Below are 22,413 nucleotides of genomic sequence, written 5' to 3' on the forward strand. Positions count from 1 at the left end.
ATTTCCTCACTAAATCCACTCCCTCCACCTGCATTTCTGACCTTTTTTTTTTTAACCTCTGTCCTCTCCTCCTCCACTGCTCTTTCCAAACTCACTCTCTGAAGGGTCCTTCTCTTCTGCTTTCAAGCACCCTCATGCTTCCCCCACACCAAAATAGCCCATTCTCCATCCCACAGCTCCCTCCAGCTATTGCCCCAACTCCCCATTCCCCTTTCTGTCTAAATTCTTAGAACCAATGCTATAGATCTGCTGCCTACACATCCTTTCTACCAACTCAATTTTTAACACATTTCAATCAGATTTATGATTCATTCATCTGAAACTGTACTCATTTTGGTCACCAATGGTGGGGACCAAGGTCCAAGTCCATTGGGGTCCAGATGAATTGTAGTATGGTCTGGTGGATTCAGAGGACCTTCTAACCCTCAGCTCTGCCACTTGCCTGGTGTATGAACTAGGGAAAATCATTTAATTTCTCTGAGCCTCATTTTCTTCATCTGTAAAATGGGGACTAGCTACCGGGTCCTATTAAGACTGTAAGCACCCTGAAAAGCAGGGATTATGTCCAAATTAATTAACTTACATCTACCCCATCTCTTACTACAGCGTGTAGTAAGTGCTTAACCAATATCATTATTATTAGTCTCATGTGTTCTAATTCCCTTCAAACTTTCAGTCCTGTGGCAGAAACACTATCTCATCTATCTCACCGCTAACCTCTTGCCCATATCCTGCCTCTGGCCTGGAATACCCTCCCTCCTCATATCTGACAGACAATTACTCTCCCCTCCTTCAAAGTATTATTGAAGGCACATCTCCTCCAAGAGGCCTTCTCTAAGCCCTCCTGCCCTCTTTTCCAATTCCCTTCTGTATAATCGTGACTTGCTCCCTTTATTCAGCCCCCACTCAGCCCCACAGCACATACATACATATCTGAAACTGACTTATATTAATGTCTGTCTCCCCCCTAGACTGTAAGCTCAATGTGAGCAGGGAGTATGTCTGTTTATTGATATATTGTACTTTCCCAAGTGTTCAGTACAGGGCTCTGCACACAGTAAATGCTCAGTAAATTCAGTGGCTGAGTGATGGAGTATCAGGCCTTGATTTTGTTGACATAGTATTAATCTGGTTCTCATATTAACTCTCTGACTTTTTCCTCAGTTTTCCTGGCTGGCTTCACTTTTGCTTCATAGTCCTTAACTGGTGGTGACTAAGAAAACTCTGCTCTGAATCATCCCCGACCTTTTTATGTGGCAATCTCCCTCAGCTTGCATGGCTTTAGTGCCACCTCTATGCAGAAGACTATCAAATTGACTTCTCCAAATCCAGCCTCTCATCTAACCTATGACCCTACAGTAAGTTCACCCCATGGCCTCCCACAATAACACATAAATGTATTTTCTATTTTGCATAAGGGGAGTAGAGATGGGAATTACAGGGGGACTCTCCATTACTAGAATGCACCCTGCTTTCAGGGGGCAGACTATTGCGAAAATGCAATTCATTTGTAATCTGACCACAGACTCTGCACTCGCTGTTTATCGATCCCAATCTAGCCACCAGAGGTAAACTGTTTCCACGATTATCAATATAAAGTGGTCTGCGGCGCTTTCTCAAAGCAGCCCAGGGAGTGTTGATTTTCTTCTTCATTCAATGTGGGATTTAAAGGAGTTCAAATCGTTTGTAGAAAAATGGAGAATCAACGTGTGCAGATGAACAGAATAAGTGAAGACTCTATAATAATGGTTTCAGATGTAAGTCCCGGAAATTACAAGACATCAGTAACTTCTTTTTAATGTCAAAAGATACCGCTTTGCTGCTCCCAGTGGACATTATGTTTCTTGGAGGCAATTTTCAATATTGTGAGGATTTTACTCAGAACTAAACAAAGTTCTAGAAATGCTTGTTCCAGGCAGATATTAATGGACCAGCCCTTTGGTCTTTTAGACAGGAAACTCATTTGGTAGTAGGAATGCTGAAGTGCTCCAAGTTGGCTCTGGATTCTGGTCAGGCTCAACCTGCACTCTAAGACCATTATACTGCTTTTTCAAATGTTTTCCATGCGGCTTGGGGCTCAGGGCAATTGCTGCTGGGTCCATGGGCTCAAGGAAAGAGCTGAGAAGTTACATTGCCTTCTCATATCCTTTAAGGGCTTGATTGCGGAGGGCAGAGGGAGGGCCGACAACATCTACATCATTAAGAATTCTGTCTGCATTTCTTCCTGGAAAAAGAGTCATCGGACACTGGATGGGGTGCAGAATTTTCACACAAACAATGTGCAGGGGAAGAGTGAGCTCTGATACACTGCCCATAAACCACCAGAGACAGACACACAGAAGTTTTACTTTTGGGGTTTTTTTGGTTTTCCTTTTTTGTTTTTCACTGGTGTACATACAAGCTAATCAGGTTGAATACAGTCCCCTTCCCACATGTGGCTGAGTCTAAATTCCCATTATACAGATGAGGTAACAGACACAGAGAAGTTAAGTGACAAAGTGGTGGTGCTAGCATTAGAACCGGGTCATTTGATTTCCAGGCCTGTGCTCTGTCCATTAGGCCATGGTGCTTTCCTTTACACGGTAGGCCAACAGGACATCTATACCATATTTACTGGAGTTCAAGAGTTTCTCAAAGTAAAACATATTTCATGAATCTACTAGTATCTTCTAGCCCAATACAGCCATCTCTGATATTGTATCTGATGTGGTGGGGCTGCTGGGAGGCCTGGGTGTGGGAAACTGGAGAAGCTATCCACTGTTCTTCTCACACCTGACTTCTGGGTCTAGCCAAACAGAGAGATGCTTACCTACCCCCATGACCCCAGGACTCCCCCAAGAACTCCCCTCAAGCTCTGCTCCAGCCCCAGAAGGACTCAACCAGCAATAGAGTGAGACCTCAACTTCTAGAACAATGAGAAGGTCACCACAGTAATTGGAGTTATGACATCTGAAACTGTTTATTTGAATCCTGTGGATCCCAAAATTCTGCCACTCCTTTCAGGTTTATCATCTTTGTTTCTCATATGGTTGCTCACCTTATCATATGTGTGTCTTACCAACACGCCACTCCCCCCCACCCGCCAGAATTCTTAAACTGGAAACCCCTTAGGGTGCAGAGACCCTGTATCCTTCATTCATGCATTTCTTTCCCAGTGCTTTGTCCATAGTAAGAGCTAAATGAATACTATTTTACTTCTTTGATGACATTCAAGTCACAAAGAGCAAAAGTGTTCACTTGAAGCAAACAGGAGGGTTCATTCATTCATTCAATTGTACTTACTGAGTGCTTACTCTGTGCAGAGCACTATACTAAGTGCTTGTAAAGTATAATTCAGCAACAAATAGAGACAATCCCTGCCCACAATGAGCTCACAGTCTAGAAGGGGGGAGACAGACATCAAAAGAAGTAAACAGGCAACAACTGCATCAATATAAATAGAATAAGTATATACACATTATTAATGTACATAGAATTATAAATATATATGTATATACACAAGCACTGTGGGGTGGGGAAGAGAGGGGGAGCAGAGGAAAAGGGGGGGGCTGAAAACAGGAAAGTGTTAACTAGGAAAATTGTTTGTAGGGAAAGTGTTTCTATCTTTGGGAGGCAAGAAAATAATTTACTAAGATGCACCCAACCTTCGAAAATAAAAATGATTTTTTTTCCCCTTCAATTCCTTCATGCCTCTTCTGGTCTGGTGCATGTTATGGTCTAATAAATACAACAATACCTTCCCTTCAAGCAGGAGCAAATGGTAGAGAAAATACACCCACTACTCTCCTACAGTCCTTCCTATTTTCCAGCAGGGCAGAGAAACTGGCTAAGGTACTGGGAAAGGTATGTTTACTTTTCTATCATTGCCTTTGAGGGGTCAGACTGGACTAGGTAAGGAGATTGTGGGGAGAAGCACTCTGGAAATGAAGAACCTAGGAAAAGTGTTGGAAAGGTGAAAGAACTGTTTCTGAGCCACACATCCAAAACCAGCTAGATCTAGGGGTAGAGCTGTGCATCAGTGAGTGGTTTTTATCGAGTACTTACTGGGTGCAGAGCACTGTACTAAGTGCTTGGGAGGATACAATAAAGTAGGTAGGTATGATATCTCCCAATAAATCAATAAATCATATTTATTGAGTGCTTACTGTGTGCAGACCACTGTACTAAGCACTTGGAAATGTGCAATATAACAAAGTTGGTAGACACATTCCTTGTCCAAAGGAGCTTACAATCTAGAAAGGGTGCTCTATAAGAATTGGAGGAGACAGATATTAAAATAAATTACAGATGGATATGTACATAGGTGCTGTCATTTGGGGTTTGGAGTAATAGAGTGCTTATGAGGTACAGACCCAAGATTCATAGTTCACAATACTACCCTCAGGGTTCTTCCTTTTGGACCAGGGTGGTTGGGAATAGCCTGACCCCTGAGCTCCATATGAAATGATTTTAGTGTGGGAGCTTGACTCACTTTCTGGCTACACTCTACAGTGACCAATCAGCTGTGCCATTCCTGGGTCAGACCATGGGTCCCTCACACCTAGGATTCTGTCTCCAGCCAAAGCACAAAATGCATAGAGGATCCATGTGAATAAGCTTCTCCTTGACGTTCATCCCAATACCTAGGGAAGTACTAGCCAACAACCCTAATGTTTCCACTTATGTCCCTTATTTTCCCCTCTCCCACAAATTATTAAAGGACCTCTTGTTGATTAATTTGTACCTGCTATTTTCTGACTGTGGAAACCAATTCCACATGGTCGCCATCTGGTATGTGAGAAAATGCTTCCTTTGATTTGTTTTGGGCCCGCCAACTTCAAGCTTCAGTGGGAGTCCCCTCACCCAGGTGCTGTGGGATAAGGGGAACAACAATTCCATACTTGCCCTATTTAAACTCATGGTGGTTTGATACATTTTAGTCACATCCCCTCTCAGCCAGCATGCTTCCAAAGTAACCGCAAAGGGAAAGTGGAATGAAGGAGTAGAAGAGAGTGGTCTTAGACCATCACTAGAAGAAGCTCTAGTCCTAATGGAAATGCCCTCAAAAGCAGAAGTGCACAAACTGGATCAGGGGCACTCTGTACACTAGCCACCCAGGAAATGGAACCACTGTTCTCCAAACACTCTTCCCTCTGGCTCTCCAGCCATTTCACCTAAAGTCAGGTGCTTATGTGCCTGCTGGCATAGGCCAACCACCCTGCTGGGGAAGTTGCTTCCCCGATTTCAGAGACTCTTTGAATGCTCCCAATCTAGTCCCACTGGATGACCGAAGAACCACTCTTAAACAGAATGAGGAAAGGGAGGCAGCATGGCCTAGTGCCTAGAGCACGGGCCTGGGAGTCAGAAGGACCTGTTTCTAATCCCTGCTCCCCGACTTCTCTGCTGGGTGAGTCACTTCACTTTTCTGTGCCTCAGTTACCTCATCTATAAAATGGAGATTTCTCACACGTCAGATGGTGAGCATGTGGAATTGGTTAGCCCCAAGTGGGACAGGGACTGTGTCCATCCTGATTTCCTTCTATCTACCCTAGCGTTTAGAAGAGTCTTTGACACATTGTGATCACTTAACAAATACCATCATCATCATTGTTAGAATGGACCTGCTCCTTCCCTCGAACTTTAACAGAATCATGTGCTGCTCCTTTCCTCATTCATTCTATTCCCACAAGCTCACCTGGGATTCTCCCCTGAGGCTTTAGGCAGGTCCCACATGATGACTTTGCTTTTGGTCCCTGCCAAATGCTTGGAGCTCTAAGGGATGTGCACAGCTTAACTTTCATTACCCAACTGGAACCAGTGGGAAAAATAAATAGCAACATTATTGAGATCAGGCTACTGAGCTCGGCAAAAGTCAAGTCTTCTGGGGACCAGAGAAGAGGAAAACAGACTGTATTGATCACTTCTGCCTCTGCCCCTGCTCCCATTTATCTTTGTTTAGAACCAGTTAAAATGCCATTGTTATTATTTGTGTAATTGGCTTCCACTGATCAAACTGGGTCAGTTCAGGGGATTCTAAAGTTTGCTGACTACTCCGCCAGTACAATCAGGGCCACACATAATGACCTCAGCATATAAAAATCAATAAATAATTACAGCAGAGTGGGGCTGCCTCTTCGTGGTCTAAATGACAGACTGTTTAGAGAACCTATCCACTGTGCCCAGGGGTACACTTTTTCTCTCTGGGAGGAATTTGGGAGTGTGGTGGGGGGACAAGGCCCTCTCCCCCAGTTAGAAACTTCTTTCATCCCTGAGCGATCCTGGCAGATGGAATGGTAGCTGGCTGAGGAAAAGTGTTGGCCTTAAAGATGAGCAAATTTTTGTCCAACAGGAGTGGATGTCACTGGCTGGGCTTCTCCTGTTTATTCTGGTATCAACACCCCAAAGGCCAGAATGGTGGGCAGGTGGTTAAGGGCTTCTTAGAGACCTGCCATGGGAAACACTGTCTTTGCCTCTGTGTTCTTCTGTAGTTTTTTAAGGTAAGAATAAATCCTCACTGAATCCAAAAGGTACGAGCCAGAACAAAAGCACAAAACTCCTTTCATAGAATGAAAGGTTCAGTGGTTAATCCTCATGACAAAAAGACAAGGGACAAACAGCTGAGTGTCATGCAAGTTGAAGTCCTACCAACCTTCTACACACCTCATTCCTGGGTAAAAACTGCTTTGGATTGGGAGAAACTGGGGAGAGGAGACACCTGAACTCTCTAGGGTCAAAAAAGAGCAACCAAGATGACCAAGAGGTTGGAAGAAGTTTCTTTACCAAGATAAATGGAAAAGCCTGGAACTATTCAGACTGGGACACAGTGTGGCCTAGTGGAAAGAGTATGGGCCCAGGAGTCAGAAGACCTGTACTCTAATCCTAGCTCCTCTACTTGGCTGCTGTGCGACTCTGTGCAAATCATTTACTTTGTCTGTGCCTCAGTTATCTCACCATAAAATGGGGATTAAATCTTATTCTATCCTCCTTGGACTGTGAACCCAATGTGGGACAGGGACTGTGTCCCACCTGATTGTCTAGTACCTACCTCTTCCCCAGGGCTTAGTACAATGTTTGGCACATAGTAAGTACTTAAGGAGTACCATTAAAAAGGGAACAAATTGAAAGGGAACATGATTAAGATTTACAAAACTTAAAGGGTCTGGTGAGGGAGAACACTTTTGTGTTGTCTGACAAATCCCACAATAATAATAATGTTATTTGTTAAGCACTGTTCTAAGTGCAGGGGTAGATACAAGCTAATCAGGTTGGACTCCGTCACTGTCCCATATGGAGCTCACAATCTTAATCCCCATTTTACAGATGAGGTAACTGAGGCATGGATAAGTTAAGTGACTTGCCCAGGGTCACATAGAAGACAAGTGGCAGTGTCAGGATTAGAACCCAGGTCCTTCTGACTCCTAGTCCAATGTTGTATTCACTAGGCCATGTAGTGGCCACCCATTGTATCTTGGAATAAAAAAAGATACTCCTATATGCAGGAAACTATAACTCAAACTAGCCACAGATTCAAGAGTTTGAAAAAATTCATGGATGAGAGTGCCATAATACGTTATTAGAGGGAAGTTAGAGTTGGAGTGGAAAATTTTAGGAGCCTTTGACTGCCCAACAGCAAGTTCAAGGCTAATTCTGTAAGCTCATTATGGGCTGGTAATATGTCTAACAACTTCACTGTTTGTGCTCTCCCAAACTCCAAATACAGGTGACTATTACAGTGCTCTGTCTACATTAAGTGCTCAAGAAATACTACTATTTGATGGATTCAGGAAAAACAAAGACTATAGGAAAGCTCATGCCAACTGTGATCAACTTCCACAGAGTACCAAATGAGAGGAAAAAAGTATAGATTTCCACTGAAGACTGAGTGTATTTACTGAGCACCTTCTCTGTGCGGACCACTGTAATAAGCCCTTGGGAGATAATAGAACAAGTGGGAGCAAACCCTGACCTCAAGGAGACTTCACTTAAGCAGAGGAGGCAGACATTAAAAAAATTACATGTAGGAAGCAACCAAATAGAAGGTGTGCACAAACGGTTAACAGCAAGAGAAACAAGTTGAAGCACTGCGAGTAGCTTGGTATTACAGACGTGAAATTTGTGGACTGAATTGTAGTGGGAGAAGAGCAAAGAACAAGTCCTATTTCTACTCTGAGTCCCATGGGGGACAGGGACTGTGCCCTACCTGATTAACTTGTATCTAACCCAGCGCTTAAAATAGTGCTTGCCACATAGTAATTACTTAGCAAAGACCATGTTAAAAAAAAAAAAAGGATAAGTGTGGAGGAAAGAGCTAATCAAGGGCCTTAGATAATGAGGTGAAAGTTTCTTCTTAACATGGAGTGCAACCACTGGAGGTTGATGAAGAGTGGGGAAATATGGGCAAAATGATGTATTTGAAAAATGAAATGGTCAACAGAATGAAGTATGGACTGGAGAATAGAGAAACCAGTGGCAGGGAGTTCAGAGAGGAGTAGTAGTCAAGACAGGATATAAGTGCTTGGGTCAATGTAGTGGAAGTTTGGCTGGAGAGGAAGAAGCAGAATCTGGTGCTGTGAAGATAAAATTGACAGGCTTTGGTGATTGATTGAATATGAAGGTTGAAGGAGAGTGACGAGTCAAGGATAATGCTAAGTTTTCAGGCTTGTGAGACCAAGACCAATGGCAGTCTATTGGATGTCAGCAACGCCCTTTGGTGGTCTTGGGTTATTAGCGGGTTGAGGGGGTCACCATCTCTGACAATCTCTGAACAAAGAGAAATGACATCCACCTGTCCTGGATGAGTTAGTCATTCACCTTCTTGAGAGGCATGGTGCTAGCCCAAGTGTCCTTTCTGTACTTTCCAGATCCCAGATACTACAATACTGTATACATACTTCACATTCTCATGAATCTATCTGGAGGGCCATTTAACAGCCCATCATAGTCAAATAAGTAGGTTCCACCAATGCCTACACAACATATATGATGCAAAAAGCAATATATCTTTTTCCGCTCTTTCATTTTCATCTTAGCCCCTGGTCTGTGAAACTCCCGGTTCCCTGGGGAAAGCAGGAGTGGAGCAATATTATAATGTATGCCAAATCATTATTCAAAACGTTGCAGATAATTTCCCCATCGTTTTCATGTTCCTATGGCAGCATGTTACAATCTTTCTCCTCCTACATGAGGCTCTGTAGGACAAGAAAAGATTACAGTAATCCTTTTCTTCCACTGTTACACAAGTGCTGTAATCTTCTCTCTATGTCACTAGCAAATTCTTACCCAGGAGTGTCAAGTCTGACTTGAAGAAAGTTGCAGCCACCTAAACTGCAATAGTAAATAATTATAAGGTGTTGGGAGATTTTTTAATCAGGGCAACAGAATATGATAGGAGATTGAAAGCTGAAGCTGTAATTCATTTGAGAGGATTGTATTACATTTCGAAAGTGCTCTAGAGTACTCTTGACATTGATGCCATTTCTTTAGAGTCTCTCATACTCTCCCCAAGCAAGACTCCCCTCTAGTCGCCAGGATGGGATTTAAGAAAAAAAAATACAAAAACATTTTCAGCACCCATGAGACCCCTGTGCCACCCCCTCTCTTTTTATCTCTCCCAGGTTTTGACATAGCAATTTTTCAGGCCCGCTTTTAAGAATAATACTTCCCCGCCTCAAGCAACAGATGGAATTTTATTAGAATGATACGCTGCTCTCTCCCTTTCAATTGAAGCCCTGTGCAATTATCCAATGCTGCTCATAGATAGCCCCTCCATGGATGCGATGGGGGTGGCCACTTCTACAACATTTTGAGGAACACTTCCAAATTTGCACTTCCCAGCATTCTGAAGAGACCTGAGGCTTTCTAATTGGATTTAAGACCCCAGATGGTAATTCATTAGTTCGTTGAAGACTGTATTGCTCCAAGTTTTCAACCCCCTAAAAAAATCTCTGCTCCCTTCATTTCATCCTTTCACACAAAATGAAGAGATGACACCTCTGGTTCTGCCTAAATTTCCATCTGATCAATTTTAAAGCAAGTAAACAGATTTATGGAGCACTTTCTGTGAGCAGAACACTGTACTGAGTATTTAGGAGCATATAAAACAGAGTTGGTAGTCACATTCCTGCCCACAAGGAGCTTACAGTCTAGAAGAGGAGGTTGATATTAATAGAATACAGATATGTACATAAAGCCAGAGCAGAATTTTGGGTGCTGGTCACTGATTTTTGCCTGCCCTGGCCATGCCTCCATGATGTACTGATAAATAATGATGGCATTTGTTAAGCACTTACTATATGTAGAGCACTGTTCTAAGAACTTAAATACAAACATCAGGTTGGACACAGTTCCTGTCCCACATGGGGCTTACATTCTTAAGCCCCATTTTACAGATGAGATAACTAAGGCACAGAGACGTGAAATGACTTGGCCAAAGTCACATAGCAGACAAGTGGCAGAGCCAGGATTAGAAACCAGGTCCTTCTGAATCCCAGGCCCGTGCTCTATCCACTAGGCCATGCTGCTTCCCTATATGATGTGAAGGGATGGGGACAAAGGATGGCTTTCCCAGTGACAGGGCTGACATCTTGGAAAGAGATGACTCTCTAGGTAGAATGGGACTCTGTCTTTATAGCCCTCCCTTCGGATTGAACAAAGGGGCTGCTCTGGTAAATTGCTAGTTTTAAACCATAAAGGACAGTGAGATACGCTCCCTCATCCTCCTTTTGTTTCTGGCCCTCAAGGGGCTCACATATAAAAAAGTGTAGGGGCAGACCCATGGGAAAGAAATAAAAGGGTGAGGCTAGCAGTAATTGCAGAAACAGTAATAAGAGTTCATCACTGCTAGAGGGAATTCAGTCAGTCCCCGCACAGCACCCCATTATAAAACTCTTTTTAGTGCTCTGTTGTGATCATGCTATTGAATTTTAATGTCAGTGATCCTTACAGCAATTTTACACCATGCCATACCACTCTAGTTTTCCCACCCATGCACATGTGAGTTTTCTGTATGTTGGAAATAGATGGACGCACTGGGAACAGAAACACATAATAATAATAATAATGTTGGTATTTGTTAAGCGCTTACTATGTGCCGAGCACTGTTCTAAGCACTGGGGTACACACAGGGGAATCAGGTTGTCCCACATGGGGCTCACAGTCTTAATCCCCATTTTACAGATGAGGTAACTGAGGCACCGAGACATGTGGTGGCTGTGTTTTCCATTTCAGTTAGATACCCCGCAGTACGCCATGACTGCACAGCGTCTCTCAAAGAATGTAACATGGGCGCACTCTGCTTGATTTGCAGTAATCAGGTGACTGAGTGCAGTGAGTTGCTGAACATAGCAAAAAACATTGGAGAACTCAAGTCTGGCAGCTAAATGTTCTGAAATGTCTGGCTTCAGGTGAGAATCAAATTAACATATTCAAAGCTTTTAGTGAAGACCACTATGTTTTTTCCTCATATGATTATTTAAATTCATAATCTTATTATGGATACAAATTTACATAGCTATCTGATGATGTAAGTTAATGTTAACTATATTTATTTTGTTTTTCCTCACTTCAAATATATTTTTGCTTCGATCTATTTTTCGCACTTGGGGAACACACTCATGCAATTTGCATTTTTTTCTTCTGGGAAATTATGCTTCATTTAACACCCTTTCATTTAACACAAATGGAGCCAATTACAAAGGATTTTTCAGGAGTCCTCAGACTTTTCACCCTTTCCTAGACTGAACCTCATAATCCAAATGTCACCAGGGGTCTTCCACCCACCCTGCACTCTGCGGCTCACTGATCAGCATCTTTAACCACACAGTGTCTTTGTAAGATATACAGAGAACAGGGAGTAATTACTCCCTGGTCCGAGCAAAGAAACAAAGATCGGCCCAAGGCCAGGCAGGCCACAGTAGAGCTAATAAGAGTGTCCTGTTTTGATTTCAGCAACAAAGCTAAGCTAACTGCTTATCCCTCCAGTAGGTTTTGGCAATCCAAATGAACTTATGGTGCTGATTTAGAAATGAGGAAGGCAGGAATGCAGTTAAGAATGAAGTTTTCATAAACCCACATTCACTGCACAGATAAAGACCCCCATCTTTCAACTTTCCGGACCCAACAATGACCTGAGCAGCCCTGAGGCCTTTGACCTTAATAAAACATCTTAAAGTCAATAGAGAGAGTCGGCCTTGCCTCTGTTTTCTCCCATAGCCATAAACACAGACCACATAGCCAGAATCATGGACAGTCAATCAGTGGTATTTACTGAGCACTCATTGTCAACAGGGCAGTGCTTAAGACAATAGAGTTGGTAGACACAATCCCCCAAGAAGTTTACAATCTAGTGGACCACAGCCTTTATTCAATCAAAGTGGCATTTTTTGAGCACTTACTGTGTGAAGAGCACGATACTAATGTTGGTGAGGAGAGAGGGTACCAAAGGGGAACCAGATCTTCAGCACTGGGCATCAAATGGCAGACATTTAGCATCCTAACTATTTCAAATTAAAGTTTGAATCTGCCTGAAAAACCAAGAGAAATGCAGAGGAAAGAATCCATTCACACAACATGGATGATGAGCAACCACCTGAAAAATCACAGGGTCAGAAAGAGCAGGTGACTGGGGAGTTTCTGATTTTTATATTCTACCTCTCACCCAGCTCACTAACATAATGAACAATCAGATTCTCTGGGATGATGGGGGAGGACTCGGGTTGGAAAGAATGGCCAAAAAATGTCTTCAACCCCAGGGTTACCCATCTCCAATGTGTTGTTCATTTTCCCCTCACAGAACAAACAAAACACCATTAGCAAAAGCAAACAATCCTACACTTGTCTCATCTCATATAGCCCGGGGCTATTTGAAATGGCACCTGTCTTGAATAAATACCTCCCTGAATGTGTATTTGGCTTTTGTTTTTCCAAAGCTCTTTCATACCCATTATCTCATTCTTTTCCTCACAAAATTCATAGAGGGGAGAGTTCTTTTCCTCCAACTTACAGTTGAGTAAACTGAAGCACAGATGTTCAACAGCATGCACAAGATCACACAGCAGGTCAGTGGCAGAGCTGGAACTAGAATCCAGATCTTCTGCCTCCCATACCTGGGTTCTTTCCACTAGAATACACCACCCCGATCTTCAATGGATTTCAAGCAATAATGGCAAAGCCACAGAGAAGCAGCATGGCAGAGTGGATAGAGCATAGGCCTAGGAGTCAGAAGGTCCTGGGTTCTAATCTCAGCTCTGCCACTTGTCTGCTGTGTGACTTTGGGCAAGTCACTTTACATCTCTGGGCCTCAGTTACTTCCTCTGTAAAACGGGTATGAAGACTGAGCCCCATGTGGAACAGGGACTGTGTCCAACCTGATTAGCTTGTATATACCCCAGTGCTTAGTACAGTCCCTGGTACATAGTTAGTGCTTAACAAGTACCATAAAATAAAAATCCCAATTTCATATGGAAAGTCTAGTGCTGACAACTTGGGTTGCATGTCTCTTTCCCACTTAGGTTGAAAGCTCCATGTGGGAAGGGACGGTCCTTTACCTCTACTGTACTTTCGCAAGTGTTTACTACTTGTCCTTAGTGGGCACCCAATAAACATCTTTAGGAAGCAACATGGCATTGTGGGAAAGGTATGAGGACCTGGGTTCTAATCCTATTCTCTTATTTAATAATGATACTAATGGTATTTATTAAGCACTTACTATGTGCCAAGCACTATACTAAGCGCTGGCGTAGATACAAGGAAATCGGGGTGGACACAGTCCCAGTCCCATGTGGGGCTCACAGTCTCAATCCCCATTTTACAGATGAGGTAACAGGCACAGAGAAGTGAAGCGACTTGCCCAAGGTCACACATTTATATTCACCCTCAACGGTTCTGTGTCTATTTGTGGTTTGTTTTTTTTCGGTTACTCGATTCGTAAATATGTTTATGCCAATCTTCCCTATTAGAGTATAAGCCCCTTGTCAGGAGGGAAGGTATCACTTGCTTGTTCTGTACTTCAGAAGTCATCACTACAGTGTATTGTGTCTTACCATGCATGTAAGTCTTCCTGTCTAACCAGATTGTTGGGAAAATATGTCTTTTCTTTTACTCTCAGGACTGAGTATTCCTCATGATGGACTGCATATTCTAGGACAGACAATCTTTACCTGACTTTACAACAGAGATGATTACATTGCTATCCCTTTAAGAAATGTGAATAAGGGAAGCATCCAAGTAATCAACAGCAATTTGGAGAGTGAGGTTGACACAGCTAGCAGCAAAAGCCATTTTGTTTTCAACTGATAGAGCTATTTTAAGTTCATTTTGACATTATGCTAAGAGAAAACCACTTGTTGACATTTGAGAAATATGAAACCACTACCTTGGGTTGTAATGGATTTCACATTTTTAAAGCATTAGCATTTAAAATTCAATTTTTCAGTGAAAAGACCCTAGACTGCTTGTTCCTGAAATACAAACTGCATCTATAATGTGAACAGATTTTCCCCTGGACCCAACTAATTGCACAAATTTTACAGCGGTGAGGAACTCTGATGATAGGACAAATTTAAGTTTCAAACTTCTAGAAATATACAAAGAAAAACAACCCCATCATTGACCCATTCTAATGTTTTTCTCTTTCATCGTTTATGTCTTCAGGAGGCAAACCCAGAGTCAGTTTGAAAAATAAGTTAAAGAATCAAACATTTAATAACAGTGTTAGTACAGTGCTTAATTTTTTTCATAGCACTTCCACTTGCATTTTCTCACAGCATCTCTGAGTCATAGAAAGGTACTTTTGTTATCCTCATTTTACAGGTAAGGAAACTGAGGCACAGAGAAGACACAAATGTCACAAACCATGTCAGGGTAAGAGTTGGAGCTAAAGCCCAGATCTCCTGGCTCCATCACCTGTGCTGTTCCCACTAGACCTCCCTGCCTCTCATTTTTCTAAATCTTAGTGACTCATTCTCATATGACTCATATGACATACCTCTAGACTGTATGCTCGTTGTGGACAGTGAATGTCTCTACCAGCGTGGCTTAGTGGAAAGAGCCTGGGCTTGAGAGTCAGAGGTCATGGGTTCGAATCTCAGCTCTGCCACTTGTCAGCTGTGTGACTATGGGCAAGTCACTTAACTTCTCTGTGCCTCAATTATCTCATCTGTAAAATGGAGATTAACTGTGAGCATCACATGGGACAACCTGATGACCCTGCATCTACCCCAGCACTTAGATCAGTGCTCTGCACATAGTAAGTGCTTAACAAATACCAATTCCTCCTCTCCCTTCCCCTCCCCTCAGCACTGTGCTCATTTGCTCATTTGTATATATCTTTATTACCCTATTTATTTTGTTAATGAGGTGTACATCCCCTTGATTCTATTTATTGCTATTGTTTTTGTCTGTCTCCCCCGATTAGACTGTAAGTCCATCAATGGGCAGGGATTGTCTATCTGTTGCTGAATTGTACATTCCAAGCACTTAGTACAGTGCTCTGCACATAGTAAGCGCTCAATAAATACTATTGAATGAATTAGTGAACTCTGTGATATTGTACTGTCCAAAGCACTTAATGCTCTGCACACAGTAAGTGCTCAGTAAATAAGACTGATCTTTGAATCTGGTGATACCATAATTTGGAAAGCCCATCCTCTGAACATACAGCCCTCCATTTCATGGAGTTCATCCAACCCCGAATATGAGAACCGTGGACAGTGGTTAGTCCTGAGAACGATTCCGGAGTCAATCCAGAGGCTAACAAAAGTCAAACTATTCATTCATTCATTCATTCAATAGTATTTATTGAGCGCTTACTATGTGCAGAGCACTGTACTAAGCGCTTGGGATGAACAAGTCGGCAACAGATAGAGACAGTCCCTGCCGTTTGACGGGCTTACAGTCTAATCGGGGGAGACGGACAGACAAGAACAATGGCAATAAACAGCATCAAGGGGAAGAACATCTCGTAAAAACAATGGCAACTAAATAGAATCGAGGCGATGTACAATTCATTAACAAAATAAATAGGGTAACGAAAATATATACAGTTGAGCGGACGAGTACAGTGCTGTGGGGATGGGAAGGGAGAGGTGGAGGAGCAGAGGGAAAAGGGGAAAATGAGGCTTTAGCTGCGGAGAGGTAAAGGGGGGATGGCAGAGGGAGTAGAGGGGGAAGAGGAGCTCAGTCTGGGAAGGCCTCTTGGAGGAGGTGATTTTTAAGTAAGGTTTTGAAGAGGGGAAGAGAATCAGTTTGGCGGAGGTGAGGAGGGAGGGCGTTCCAGGACCGCGGGAGGACGTGGCCCGGGGGTCGACGGCGGGATAGGCGAGACCGAGGGACGGTGAGGAGGTGGGCGGCAGAGGAGCGGAGCGTGCGGGGTGGGCGGTAGAAAGAGAGAAGGGAGGAGAGGTAGGAAGGGGCAAGGTGATGGAGAGCCTTGAAGCCAGCAAAGTATGTGTGTGCGTATGTTCAGGCCTGGGGGAGGCAGCAGAGTCCTGCCCTGGCCTAGCCCAAATGCTTTTGAGCCCTTCCTTATTGAATTGCAACATGAACTGCAAGATATAAATCCACTGAGTGTTAGCTGGCTAAGAGCCATTAAAACACTGGAAATTCTGTTAAATTCTTTCCCCATGCAGACCCAGCTATTGAGTATTCTTCTCACTCACAGTGCTCATCTTTTCGGGGTCACCAAAGCTGCCTCTTATATTCTCTGTGTTATTCTGAACTCTGGTGCCCCCTTCTAGGATTTTCAGCTTGTCTCAAGTGATCTCTCTGTTCTAAGGGCAGATACTTTCAGGCCACGGTGACTAAACCAGTCTTCTTAGAATCCGTTGCACCAGAGACCTATTCTGAGAGTGAAACCGCTCAGATCAATCCTGTATTTTCACTGCCAGCTGCCCTGCTGAGATTGGAGATGAAAGCGCTGATATGCCATCTGAAATTCTATTCCTTCAAGCACCACCTGGCCCCAGAAATGAGAGGATTGAGACCATAATGAGAAAGCCTGTTCAGAAAAAACTCATAGGTGGATGCCAATGCCTTATTTGTGATGCTTAGCTTTATCCCAACTGCCAAAATTTGACCACTCTTAGTTCTTCGTACTTTCACCATTACTATCTTCCCTCTCATTTTTAACTATGGTACCTTCATTATTTCATATCTTCCTCTAGACTGTAAGCTCAGTGTGGGAAGAGAACATTTCCACCAAATCTGTTATACGCTCCAAAGCACTTAATACAGTCCTCCACATCTTTTATTTTTTCTCTGCCCAGAGCAAACAAAATTCTGTGGGTTTTTTGGATTTTGTATGTTCGTCAAGTATGTAACAGAGAAGCAGCATGGCTTAGTGGCAAGAGCATGGGCTTGGGAGTCAGAGGTTATGGGTTCTAATCCCCACTTCACCACTTATCAGCTGTGTGACTTTGGGCAAGTCACTTGACTTTTCTGTGCCTCATTTGCCTCATCTGTAAATGGGGATTAAGACCAAGCCCCACGTGGGACATCCTGATTACCTTGTATCTACCCCAGCACTTAGAACAATGCTTGGCACATAGTAAATGCTTAAATACCATCATCATCAGAGCACTGGATATCAAAGGTTGCTTAGTAAATATGTTTGATGCATGTACATGAAGCCTCAAGACTGATCCATTTTTCCTGATGGAAGACTTCATCAAAAGTGTCATCTTTGTATTCATAGCTACTGCCGACACAAGCCATATCCAGGCATGTGGACAGAGCACTCCATCACACACCGCATATACACACAAAGATTGACCTGAACCACCAAGATGTGTGGGCCACTTACATTACTGACCATTGCTTTCTGTGTCTGGATCTGAGTCTTCTGATGTTCCTAAAGTCTCTAATCAAGGAGAGCAAATTCTTCCCTGTCTAAAGACTGTAAGCTTCTTGTGGGCAGAGCGCATGTCTATCAACTCTGAGAAGCAGTGTGCCTAGTGGAAAGAGCATGAACCTTGGAGTCAGAAGGACCTGAGTTCTAGCCCTGGATCTGCCACTTGTCTGCTGGGTGACCTGGGATAAGTCATTTGACTTCTCTGTGCCTCCATTGTCTTATCCTATTCCATCAAGTTGCCCGAGACCCATAGTGACTCCATGGACATCTCCATGAGACGTATCATGGCGTAGTGAATAGAGCATAGGTCTGGGAGTCAGAGGTCATGGGCTCTGCCACTTGTCTGTTGGGTGACCTTGGGTGAGTTACCTCACTACTCTGGGCCTCAATTACCTCATCTGTAAAATGGGGATTGAGAATGTGAGCCCCACGTGAGACAGGGACTGCATCCAACCTGATTTGCTTGTATCCACCCTAGCACTTAGAACAGTGACTGGCACTTAGTAAGAGCTTTCCAAATACCATAATTATTATTTTCTCTCCCAGAACACCCCACCTCTCCCTGCAATCGTTCTGTTAGTGTAGCCATAAAGCTTTCTTGGTAAAAATACTGACGTGCTTTACCTTTGCCTTCTTCCTCACAGTAAACTTGAGTCTCCAACTTCGACTCTCTCCCATGCCACTGCTGCCCAACACAGGTGAGGTTTGACTTATAGTAGATTGCCTTCCAATCACTAGCCACTGCCCAAGCTAGGAATGGAATGGGTATGCCTCTACTTGACTCTCCCTCCTACAGCCGAGATTGGTAGAGTACTGGAAACTCTCCAGGTGCGATCTTGAGAAATGGTGCCTCATCTGTAAAGTGTGGTTTAATACTGTGAGGCCCCATGTGAGACATTGACTGTGTCCAACCTGATTACCTTGTATCTACTCCAGCACTTAGAACAGTGGCTAGCACATAAGTGCTTAACAAATACCATAAAAAAATCTCTGTTGTGGTTGTGCTCTCCCAAATGCCTCATACAATTCTCTGGACACAGTCAGCGCTCAATAAATACTACCGATTGATTCAATGATTGCTGCCCACCAGGCTGATCTCACTGTTGCACTTGTCTCCCAACAACAAACTCGATGATGTTTGAGACTAAACATCATGATCTTTAAAACGCTGGCTCTGCTCTGTTCTTTTTGCATCTGAGGGCCCTCTTTCACTCACCATACAGCTACTGCCTGCATATTACACACACACAAAAAAATATTCCCAACCTCATGTGAAGGTTTCTGGGGTTCTTCATTTCCCCCATACAACCTTAGTTCCCCCAGTCCTTCTAGTTTTGTCAACTTGTGCACTTTATAGCATTTGTTAAGCACTGACTAGTTGTCAGGCACAGTATTAAGAGCTGGAGTATATACAAACTAATCAGATTGGTCCCAGTCCATGTCCTACGTGGGGCTCACAGTTTATTCCCATTTTACAGATGAGATAACTGAAGCACAAAGAAGTGACTTGCCCAAAATCACATAGCAGAGACGAGGTAGAGGTGGGATTAGAACCCTGATCTATTTGAATCTAAGGCTCTTGCTTTCCTAGGCTAAGCTGGATGCTCAGAAATATTCCCAGGGCCCTGGGCTATTAAGGTCAGTGCAGAGACTTTGATGGTCCTTGCTAATATGTTCAAGACTCCGGTCCCTGAGCAAGGGGTGGGGTGGAGAAACATAAGCCCCAGGATGTCTACAGAGTAGTACAGAGGGGACCAAGGGAAAGCAGTATTAGATCCAGGAAAAGGTGATTTAAACTGTGTTTGTTTGGGTAGTTACCTTGTTAAAAATAGATATTAAATATTATAGAGATCCCAGTTCTTGGTGTCTGCCTGTGGCACTGGCTGGAAGAGAAGCCAGGGAGACATGTGATCTAGGAAGCTGCAAGCAGGAGCACTTTTTCTACAAGCTTCCCGCAGCCAACCCAGGAAGAGGGTGTAGGTTAGTTCTTGTTTACCTCTATGACTGAGGAGACAGCGTAGGAAGCCACTTGGCCTTGTATATAAAGCATGGACCCGGGAGGGGTGGGGGACAGGAAGAGGACCATGGTTCAAATCCCATCTCCACACTTGTGTGCTGGGTATCCTTGGGCAAGTCACTTAACTTCTCTGCATCTCAGTTACTTCATCTGAGAAATGGAGATAAAGACCATGGTTTCCTTGTGGGTCTTGGACTTTGTCCAACCTGATTAGTTTGTATCTACCCCAGCACTTAGTTCAGTGTCTGGAACATAGTAAGCATTTTAATACCATTTTTTAAATGAAAAAGACACCGGGACTTCAGACATAGAATGGTGGTAGCAAGAGGAGTGCGGGGACTTGGGGGGCAGTATGTAGGATGCCCCTAAACTCACAATAGAATGGGAGAAATAAAGAGTTTTAGGATCCAGCAGAGGCTGGCTCAGGTTCATTCACTCCTCCAGTGCCTCTGGGGGCTCTTTTGGTTGCGATGCAGAGAAGCAGCGTCGCTCAGTGGAAAGAGCCCGGGCTTGGGAGTCAGAGGTCATGGGTTCAAATCCTGCCTCTGCCACTTGGCAGCTGTGTGACTGTGGGCAAATCACTTAACTTCTCTGGGCCTCAGTTACCTCATCTGTAAAATGGGGATTAAGACTGTGAGCCTCATGTGGGACCAACTGATTACCCTGTATCTACCCCGGCGCTTAGAACTGTGCTCTGCACATAGTAAGTGCTTAACAAATACCAACATTATTATGTAGGGCCGAAAAACTCCAGGTATTCATTCATTCATTCATTCAATAGTATTTATTGAGCGCTTACTATGTGCAGAGCACTGTACTAAGCGCTTGGAATGAACAAGTCGGCAACAGATAGAGACAGTCCCTGCCGTTCGACGGGCTTACAGTCTAATCGGGGGAGACGGACAGACAAGAACAATGGCAATAAACAGCGTCAAGGGGAAGAACATCTCGTAAAAACCGATGGCAACTAAATAGAATCAAGACGATGTACAATTCATTAACAAAATAAATAGGGTAACGAAAATATATACAGTTGAGCGGACAAGTACAGTGCTGTGGGGATGGGAAGGGAGAGGTGGAGGAGCAGAGGGAAAAGGGGAAAATGAGGCTTAAGCTGCGGAGAGGTAAAGGGGGGATGGCAGAAGGAGTAGAGGGGGAAGAGGAGCTCAGTCTGGGAATGCCTCTTGGAGGAGGTGATTTTTAAGTAAGGTTTTGAAGAGGGAAAGAGAATCAGTTTGGCGGAGGTGAGGAAGGAGGGCGTTCCAGGACCGCGGGAGGACGTGACCCAGGGGTCGACGGCGGGATAGGCGAGACCGAGGGACGGTGAGGAGGTGGGCGGCAGAGGAGCGGAGCGTGCGGGGTGGGCGGTAGAAAGAGAGAAGGGAGGAGAGGTAGGAAGGGGCAAGGTGATGGAGAGCCTTGAAGCCTAGAGTGAGGAGTTTTTGTTTGGAGCGGAGGTCGATAGGCAACCACTGGAGTTGTTTAAGAAGGGGAGTGACATGCCCAGATCGTTTCTGCAGGAAGATGAGCCGGGCAGCGGAGTGAAGAATAGACCGGAGCGGGGCGAGAGAGGAGGAAGGGAGGTCAGAGAGAAGGCTGACACAGTAGTCTAGCCGGGATATAACGAGAGCCCGTAATAGTAAGGTAGCCGTTTGGGTGGAGAGGAAAGGGCGGATCTTGGCGATATTGTAGAGGTGAAACCGGCAGGTCTTGGTGACGGATAGGATGTGTGGGGTGAACGAGAGGGACGAGTCAAGGATGACGCCGAGATTGCGGGCCTGCGGGACGGGAAGGATGGTCGTGCCATCCACGGTGATAGAGAAGTCTGGGAGAGGACCGGGTTTGGGAGGGAAGATGAGGAGCTCAGTCTTGCTCATGTTGAGTTTTAGGTGGCGGGCCGACATCCAGGTGGAGACGTCCCGGAGGCAGGAGGAGATGCGAGCCTGAAGGGAGGGGGAGAGGACAGGGGCGGAGATGTAGATCTGCGTGTCATCTGCGTAGAGATGGTAGTCAAAGCCGTGAGAGCGGATGAGTTCACCGAGGGAGTGAGTGTAAATGGAGAACAGAAGAGGGCCAAGAACTGACCCTTGAGGAACTCCAACAGTTAAAGGATGGGAGGGGGAGGAGACTCCAGCGTAGGAGACCGAGAATGATCGGCCAGAGAGGTAAGAGGAGAACCAGGAGAGGACAGAGTCCGTGAAGCCAAGGTGAGATAAGGTATGGAGGAGGAGGGGATGGTCGACAGTGTCAAAGGCAGCAGAGAGGTCAAGGAGGATCAGAATGGAGTAGGAGCCATTGGATTTGGCAAGAAGGAGGTCATGGGTGACCTTAGAGAGAGCAGTCTCGGTAGAGTGGAGGGGACGGAAGCCAGATTGGAGGGGGTCTAGGAGAGAATGGGAGTTAAGGAATTCTAGGCATCGATTGTAGACGACTCGTTCTAGGATTTTGGAAAGGAAGGGTAGTAGGGAGATAGGACGATAACTGGAGGGGGAAGTGGGGTCGAGAGCGGGTTTTTTAGGATGGGGGAGACGTGGGCATGTTTGAAGGCAGAGGGGAAGGAGCCCTTGGAGAT

General features: G+C 44.4%; 1 non-coding gene across 1 annotated transcript; it reads right to left on the bottom strand.

The window, feature by feature from the left end:
- Positions 1 to 18,532: 18,532 nt before the first annotated feature.
- On the bottom strand, positions 18,533 to 18,670 carry LOC114810659. Its single transcript, XR_003758354.1, has one exon. It is a non-coding gene; the product is annotated as a small nucleolar RNA SNORA7 (small nucleolar RNA).
- Positions 18,671 to 22,413: the final 3,743 nt, after the last annotated feature.

The sequence above is a fragment of the Ornithorhynchus anatinus genome, chromosome 3 (assembly GCF_004115215.2).
Source record: "Ornithorhynchus anatinus isolate Pmale09 chromosome 3, mOrnAna1.pri.v4, whole genome shotgun sequence".
NCBI classification, from domain to species: domain Eukaryota; kingdom Metazoa; phylum Chordata; class Mammalia; order Monotremata; family Ornithorhynchidae; genus Ornithorhynchus; species Ornithorhynchus anatinus.